A 9,390-nucleotide genomic window follows, 5' to 3' on the forward strand; every position below is an offset into this window, starting at 1 on the left:
GCACACAAATAAAACCTGTTTTGCACACAAAATGATATGTCTCACACACAAAAAATTGTTTTGCAAACTGTTCGCCAACCTTGCACTCAAAATATCATTTATAAGTTTTCCTCGAGTACAAAACGGTCTGTGCTTGCACAAAACAGCCTCTGCTCGCACAAAACAGCCTCTGCTCGCACAAAACAGCCTCTGCTCGAGTACGAAACAATCCCACCACCGCTGCGGTAAATTTGTGCCAAAAGTCACGTGATGCATTGAGTTGTTGTTCAGACTTCCCGACAGCAGGGGGCGCACCCAAAAAAACTGAAACGCACCGGTTTGGCTGAGGAAGAGAGACGTGATAACACAGCTAACAGCATCAGCACCCCACAGGTAACTTTCAAAACTTTCCCGGTGAAAAAGTAACAGCTCACTGATAGATCATGTAAGATTTTAGTTAAAGGCCCTGTTTAGTTTTATCTCTGATCTAAAAATGCTGTGTAACGGACTTTTGAAAAATAATGTATTTAGACTATGATTTGATCTTTACTCTCCTTTCAGAATTAAACGTCTTTGTAACTTCTGTTGTCACCATTTATTTGTCCCAAGACTACAACTAAGTTTTCACACCATCAGCAGTGGCTGGGATGACAATTCACTCAGAACTGAGGGGAATCTAACACTCAGTCAGTTATGGAAGATGGGAAGCATCCAGCATGCTGTGGTAGAACCAGAAATCACAGAGGTAAGAAGGATTTTTTTGTGCTGGCTATTATACAGTTTCTCACATGAATGCATATATTTCAAACCAGAAATGAATTTATCTGATCATTTATCTGATCACTCCAATACAACAAAACATTGAGTACATCAGAGAGGTGGCAATGAAACTGGTTTCTTTGAAATCTGTTTATTATGGTCCTTCAAAATAATTAATGGATTTTGGAGTAATTTGCTTTTCCATCCTTAGCTTCATAAATTTAATTATATTCAGTAAGTTGTAGCAACAGAATCACGGCCTCTTTTTTATTCTCTATATATCTTTCTTGCAGGGACTCTGCCTGCCTCATATTGACTGGGACAACAGTGGACTGGTGGATGACCCACACTGTGGGGTCACTATTTCTGAAACTGGCAATGTATTGAGCCCTGAACAACTTGGTAGCACTGAGGGCAGCCATTGATGCACTGGGACATTCTGAATCGCACGGCTCAGATATATATATATATATATATATATATATATATATATATGTTGCTACTCTCCAGTATGACCAACACTTTACGGGTTTAATCTTATTGTGGTTACTATTGTTGCAAAAGGTTTTTAAGTAGTAAAATCTAGCCAGGGAAATGTAACTAAGTTAGTGCATTCACTGAATAAAAGTGTAGTACTGCTGGGATTATGATGGTAAATGTGTATGGTACTGTATAAAAATTTTGAAAATGCCGAGGTTATTGGAAAAAAGGGCACATGGAGCTGTTAATAAACCTGAGGATGCAAACAGTGTGGGAAAATTAAACAGTCCTTTATTTTCCACATTGCATAATAAACATACCCTTTCATAAAGTCTTCATTTCCAATTCTTACCAATATCAATCAAAGTGAATACACCTTTCCACAAGGATTGCTTTTATTGTTGAAATCAAGACTGAAAGAACTCCATTAATTCTCCAGGTTTTTCCCAGTAAACAATCCATGTATTACCATAAAGCGGGCTGTATAAAACAAACTGGCTGATGAAATGGATGAAGCCAAAAACAGGACTATGAAAAACAATTTCTGCATGTAAGACTGTCAGGAAATTTAGAACCTCAAACCTGGCCTTTTTTTTCCCAGCCTAAACGGCTCCACTAAGAGCTATGAAGGACATGCTGCAACAGTTAGTGATCAAAGTAGTTAATACTGGGAACTAAAACGGTTACATATTAAGTTATTTTTAAACAAGCTCAAATCATCTGCCGTATGTTTAAAGATTACATAAAAGTCTTGGTAGTCTTGTGATGGAAGTCGGCGTGTCTCAAAGCAGGTTGATGATCTGGTAGCCTTCCATCCAGCCCAGAACTTTGATGACCTTCACCTCATCAGTGGATGCTGGAAAACAGATATGTGTTATGGATATGTAAAGGATAATACTCCTCTTAAAGAAATAATTACCAAGAGGAAAACAAACGTTTTAAGAAAATATCTGCCCATGTGGCCAATTCCAGCTGTGGTTTTTGCCATGGCCAAACCAATTTTATTAAGTGCACAACACATATTTGCAATTGGGCACAGATGACCTCATTTTTACTTTGAAGAAATTAAGGATTTAGAAAGGTAGTGAGATATAATCTAGATCTGCTGCTATATGCTTTACTTGTAACATCCATATTTATTTTAGAAAACGCAATTTTTAATTAATTTCCTTACCAATTTTCAGATAATCAATATCCACTCGTTGCAATTATTTTAAATTGCTTAAGAATCCGTTTTGCACATAAGCATACATGCATTGGTTTAACAGTTTTAGGATAAATTATCATATCCAAACACCAATTTAGGTTTACACCAATAAGAACAACAGACAGTCAGTTGAAAACAACATAAAAACACATTATAATCTGTTAACAATGCATTTATCTGGGTATCCACTCAGGTACTATTTATTTGACAACAAAGTAAAGGGAGAAGCCAACCAGTGGGGTTACATTACAAAGCAAAAGTTGTTTTAGCATGGCGTTCAACCTAAGGCTAGCTTTCATGTAATTTGCTCTAAAACGTAACATGGTCCCTTACTGTAACACAGCAGTACCTTTAACTGAAATCTTACATGTTCTATCTGCAAAGTGAGCTGTTACTTTTTCACCGGGAAAGCTTTGAAAGTTACCTGTGGGGTGCTGATGCTGTTAGCTGCACTGAGCTATGATGTCACGTCTTTCTTCCTCAGCCAAACCGGTGCGTTTCAGTTTCTTTCGGGTGCGCCCCCTGCTGTCGGGAAGTCTGAACAACAACAACAACTCTTAATGCATCACGTGACTTTTGGCACAAATTTACCGCAGCGGTGGTGGGATTGTTTCGTACTCGAGCAGAGGCTGCTTTGTGCGAGCAGAGACCGTTTTGTACCCGAGGAAAACTTATAAATGATATTTTGAGTGCAAGGTTGGCGAACAGTTTGCAAAACAATTTTTTGTGTGTGAAACATATCTTTTTGTGTGCAAAACAAGTTTTATTTGTGTGCAACAATTTTTTTTGCTTACAACGTTTTGTCAAGAAATTATCTCCATAATCCACCATCCTAACCAAGAGTGGGTTGAGCACAGGAAGATGGAGGGGGAAGGAAAGAGAAAAAAAGTTAATTAAATAGAAATTCTAAAAGTACATAAATAAATCTACATGTTTTTTCCTGTCAGCTTAATTCATCTACTTTTTTGATAAAATCACAGCTATCTTTAAGCCATCCAGTCACCCATTCAATGTCTAAAATGTCCTTGCTGGGTCACAGGGAAGGGTTGTGGCTTGTGCATGCCTGTCCCCAGCAGTCATTGGGCGAGAGGCAGGGTACACCCTGGACAGGTTGCCAGTGCGTCACGGGATCCTAAAGCCAACGCTGACACTTTTAAGTTTTGCCGTTTGTTCTCAACTTCAAACTGTTTCGGAAGTTACCAAAAGGATGAACATCCCATCGTTTTCTACAATTTTATGACACGTCGCAAACTGGCACAACAACCTTAAATTTACTAGGGGACTTTTTGTCCTCTACTGACAGCTTACTCTTGAAGTCCCTTCAATTACCCCTCACTAAACCTGGATTTACAAACAGACATTTGTCACAAAATTGCAAAAACATCCTACAAGAGCAGAAATATTAAGAGCGCTTTGCTAAATCGCCGTGCCACACCACAGGATCTGTCTAACAGTTTGAAGTGCATCACAATCAGCCTAATTGGACAGGTGTTTGCGAGCCATTATGACACCAAATCGTTGTGTCAGTGGAAGAGACCCAAAACAGCACGACGCTCCCAGAAACCTGCCGAAGGATTAGCACAGCGTTGAGATGGAAATGAAGGCTTTTACATGCCAGAGTTGAGGAAAATTAAGATAGTGGGGGGAGAGAAACACAGAGAAAGAGAGGAGGGAGATTAAAAAAAGAGTAGCACTCACAGTATGAGGTAAGCTACAGTCATCACTTGTCAGCCACCCCTGGTGAGAGCACTCCTGACAGAGCCAGAGAGACAGATATTAACACTCAACTCCACCTCAAATTGCTAATTTATGCAACGAAGGAAATACATGCAGTAAACAGCAGTAAACTAATGCTTGAATCTTGCAACCCGCTGGGTGATGAAAAAGTGATTTTCATTAAAAGATCAAATAAAATGCATTCAGATTGCCACAAAGAAGTTTCTAAATATTTTCACTGCTCAGCAGCAAACGATTTTGAATAAGCAAACTGAACGCTCAACGTATACCTTTATGATCTGCTGTGGTGAAGATGAGATCATATCTAGTTAACAGAGGGGGGGGGGGGGGGGGGGGGCATCAAGCAATGCAATTTGCTACTCAAGCACTATTTCACTATCTGCTGAATTCCTGCACCATATTTGTGAAATGGGCTTTTGGCAAAAGAATGAAGCCAGAAACCCAAGTCCTGCAGATGCAAGAAATTAGCCTCTATGTTTATGTCAGGCTGTTGTCCTCGCCACCGCCACAAACATCGCAGATGTGACCAAAGAGATCTGTCGGACGCTTTCTTGGTATCGATTTCATTCTATTGTTTTTCGCTTGATGAATGAAACTAAATAGTCGTTGGTTTCTGCAGAGGGATGCTGCCTGTGCACTAATTTACCGCCTGGTGTTAACTCATTTAAAAACTGTTCATTAATATATATGGATGTGAAACGCTATCTGTTGGAATATTACATAGGCAAGGTTTGGTTTGTGAATTTTAAAACACCTACATAAAGAAAACCGGATGTTGAACACACTTCTGGAATATAATTTGGTTAGAAAAAGTAGTGAGTAAAGTATCAGACAGACCTTAATAGAAAGAGGAGGAGCTCTAAGTTCCCTGCATTGTTTTGTATGCCATGTTTGCATCTGGCTGCTTCCTCCTAATCCCTATTTTTACTTCTCTCCTTAAAATTACCACCAGCTTTCAGAAGATGAAAATTATTTAATTCAATCAGTATGTTGCTAAAAGTGCTAACGTGTCAGAATCCTATGCTGTTTGATGTGACTGTAATTTACGTAAATATAGCCATCCGTTTAATTAACTGCATCCATAATACCTCATTTAAAATTGACTACTTGCCAAGAATTTTTTTCAGCACAATGTCAGCAGAAAAGCAAACCATCCAAATCCCAAATGCGGCAAAATATCCCGCATGTTCTAACAATGTCAATTCCAAACCACTCAAACCAGTTTTGGTTACCGCACCAAACTATCAAAAAGACAGAAATAAAAACAATTTGCAGATGCATCGTTGTTGTTTGTGAAGTGGTTAGTATAAAAACTTTACCGGAGTGTGAATGTTAAATGATAAAGTGTGGTACACATTACACCAACGCTGCTTATTCCCATGCTCAGTATGTGTGATGTGGCTCTAAAGAGTAGTAAGTTACATGCATATCTTTCTTGGACTATAACATTGTCATGTTTCTGATGTATGTGTATCACTTCTGATGTGGTCTTGTTCTGAATAGTGTCTCTACTGAGAGCAAAGTGGTAGTGTTCACGGTGTTCTTCTGCATCATGGCCAGGTACGTTTCTTTGTGTCACATTGTCATCTCTTTTTAATCCCTTTTTTCATATTAAAGGACCATTTTTCCTGCAAAGTTACTTCATTTATCCTGTAAAGTTATTTTACTATCCTGCAAAGTTACTTTATTATCCTGCAAAGTTACTTTATTTTCCTGCAAAGTCACTTTATTATCCTGCAAAGTTACTCTATTCTGAAATCCACTGCAATTCACTTAAATTCTCAAGCTGTATGTAAACGAAATTTCGTTCTGTACGCACTCTGTGCATACACAATGACAATAAAGTTTGTCTAAGTCTAAGTCATTTGGGAATGAAATATCATCACTCTGAGTTCCCCTGGTATGCAAGGATTACCGGCTGAATTATTTTTAATTTTTTTTAAACTTACTAATGCACAACAAGCTGGGTGTTTCCACACTGTTGCATCAGAATAAGTTAATGTTATTGGGTAATTGCTGCAATATTTGAGTCACAGTTACATCTGTAAAGTGGCAGCAGCGCTCAAGCTCTGATTTTTTTTTTTTTTGACATGTCCTAAACATTTGTGGTAGCCTGATTTAGCTGATGATCAAATTGTATGTAATCCAATGTTAAAATAGTAGGAAGGTGAGTAATATTTTCTTATGGCACCGATATAATCAGCAGATATGCAATAGTATGACAGGCGTTTAACATAAAACAGTCGTTAATTTGTCGGTGAAAGGTCAAAATAGAATACTGAAACTCTTTGCTATGCATCATTAAATATTTAGAGACATCAGAATCAGAACTGGATTTATTGAGCAAATACTTTTACATACAAGGAAATTGAAAGTTACTGTGCTGCAGAACATGCAACCTATACAGAGAGTTAAAGGATAGGAAGTATATTGCATGATATAAAGGTAGTAGGCAAAAATAGAAAAAAAATCAAGGTAGATATAATAATTCAAGATAAATACTCCAACAGGCACAAAACACTGTTTCCATTCTTCTTATTGGATAAGAGACTAATCTGGGGTGAGGCACTTATGTAGTAGGTAGGTCCTTATTGATTTCACCCAAACGGTATGTGCTGTAGTACCAATTTAGCCTCTGAGTAACTCACCTGCACTACACCTCTTGAACAAGCAACTGACCCCCACCATGAACATCACAACATCACGCAGTTTAAATCTTTAGAGTACACCATGCACTTACACACAGCGGAGGTCCTCCACACCACTCCAAGCTTCCCTAAATGACCCCGTGAAGTACGTGGAGGTTCTTTACCCATCCAGCAATAATAGTGGAAATAGAGCAAAATATCACCTCATTGATCCACTGACAGGACCCAAAGGTCAACAAGGCACTGTACGGCTCAGGATGAATGGCTTGAATCAGACCCTGTTGGCCAAACGATGATCCAGTCAGAGACCATAGAGTGCTTTAGTGACATGAGCGAAAAATCCAGGGGAGCAATTTCATCCCCTCAAGGGAATTTCTAAACCTTTCATCCATTTGGTTTGACTAATGTCTCAGGTGCGTTAACCAGATCTAAGCTTTATTTATACCTTTGATGAATTCCACTAAATGACTTAGAGGAGATGTATTTTGCTATTGTTTGTTCTCTTTTTATTAAATAAATAATCCACTAAAAACATGATGAAATTTTTGGCCTGTTCTTGACCTCAATAATCATGCCAGTTCTGGGTAAGCACACATTTGGCCCAATTTGCTTTGTCTTGTTGTCTAAACTTCCACTGCCTTCATCCTAAAAAGAAAAAAATACAGTGAGAAATTGGATGGCAACCAGAAAGGGTAAATAGACTGAACTTATACAGTGCTTTTCGAGAAATTCCAACCAATCACCCTTGCACTAGAGCCACATTCACCCTGCCGCACTCACAAACAACCACACATTCATACACTGTTACCAGATCAACTGGCCAAGTTGGATTTAAGTCTTGCCAAAGAGCAGATTGTTAGATGACAGGGGGGAGAGCTGGAATTTAACAACTCTCATTTAGTCACATGTTGTGCCAAGAATCAAATTATTTTCAACTTGACTGACCTTAACCAGTGATCAGTCAGTCAAAGTCTTTAAATATATATTTTTCCAACCACTGCAAGTCCTGTTTAGCCATTTCTTCTGTAAAATAGTTGTACTTTCTCCAAACGCGGCAGATTTGATTTCACCCTCTGTCTCACGGAAAATGCTGTATTTGGAAATGTTGTCAAGCTTTTGGAAAACTTAATTAATAAAAGGGTTTCCATTTTTTGGGGAGTACTCACAGAGACAGCTGCGTAAGTTTTGCCAGCCATGCTCATCAGTGGTAAAAAAAATGGTAAGGATAGTTTAAAATGGAAACTCCTTCATCACTAACTGTTTAATAATATAAAGAGTTAGTGACGAGCATGTTTATTATTAAAATTCTGCTTCCTGGACAATATTTTTCACACAAACACATACATAGAGACTGCTCAAGAGACGAAGGCCAGAATTTTCTTTTCTAAATGCAGCTCATATTACCTCTTTATATCATCGCTCCTAAAGAGAAACTGGAATCTGCCTGAACTAGTTTCGGCAGGTCAAGGTTTCACCAAAACAAAACGGAGATCAGAAATAGGCCACGGCATTCTGATCGGAGACTCTGTGCTTAATACACACGCAGATCATAAAGAAAGAAAGGTTAGCGCAAACACTAAGGCTGTTTATAAATATTCAACCCGTTATCCTAGCTTATTTCATAGGAGAAAAAAACACACACATATAATTTGTAGAGTAGACATAACTCTTAAAATCATTTTTAACCTCTGTTGACATACGGACAGAAGTCTGTGCAAACATGGCCGCATGATGTCACAATATAAAGCGTATGATCACATGACCTTTGGACATCATGGACGAAACTGTGTGATATCGTTCAGCACTTTATCTGTAAAAGCATTAGAAATGACCCAAAACAGTTATATTCATTTCTTTGTAAGCTTGTATACGGCTTAGGACATCCGGGCATTGTGCATGTATGTGTTTCCCTGCATGTGTGTCACCGGGGTAATTAGAATTAGGAGGGAAGGAGATCAAAGGAGGCACTTTGCGCCCTATGTTTCAGTTCTGATATGAGCGGGTGCCTGCATGAGTGCGTTTCTGTACGAACGTGTGTGTATGCATGTGTGTGCGCTCCAGTGTGATGATCTCCACCAAGCTTTGATGCTGTAAGCTCTGCCGGTTAATGTACTACGGATAAAAATACTACACCATGTAATCTGGCATTTATCCCTCGAGAGAGCAGGAGCCCAAAATGTGACACGTGTCAGGAGGAAGGAAAGAGAAGAAGAACAAGCAGAAGCAGTAAGAGAAGAAACAGCGGTGGAGGTATGAGACAGAGAGGCTCCAATCTGATCTTAAACTTGTCGGTAATTCTGCAGTTGCCACTAATTAGTTGAATTTAAGCCCCCCACAGTAAAAGATATGACAAAACAGTCACCCACTTCATCTTAGGAATATTTTTGCAGAACTAGTGATGCACACAATAACATAAAGGAATCAAGCATGGTGTGTATATTATACCTTTTACTTTTGCCTTTTATAAATATGTCAGCAAATAATGAAAAAGATTTAAAAAATAAGTTGCAAATAACAATGTTTAGATTCCTTGTCAACACATTATTTAAAGAACTTATAAACTGTTTTCAAAAACTAAAA

The 9,390-nt window shown here is 38.5% G+C and overlaps 1 long non-coding RNA gene across 2 annotated transcripts; it reads left to right on the forward strand.

The window, feature by feature from the left end:
* The first annotated feature begins 326 nt into the window (after window positions 1-326).
* LOC118556856 lies at window positions 327-1,744 on the forward strand. 2 transcript variants are annotated; one of them, XR_004927426.1, is made up of 3 exons: window positions 327-372; window positions 589-724; window positions 1,032-1,744. It is a non-coding gene; the product is annotated as an uncharacterized LOC118556856 (long non-coding RNA). The 2 variants fall into 2 exon arrangements; XR_004927425.1 differs by lacking the exon at window positions 327-372 and having other exon boundaries at window positions 425-724.
* The last annotated feature ends 7,646 nt before the right edge of the window (window positions 1,745-9,390 follow it).

Source organism: Fundulus heteroclitus, chromosome 21, assembly GCF_011125445.2.
Source record: "Fundulus heteroclitus isolate FHET01 chromosome 21, MU-UCD_Fhet_4.1, whole genome shotgun sequence".
Lineage (NCBI taxonomy): Eukaryota > Metazoa > Chordata > Actinopteri > Cyprinodontiformes > Fundulidae > Fundulus > Fundulus heteroclitus.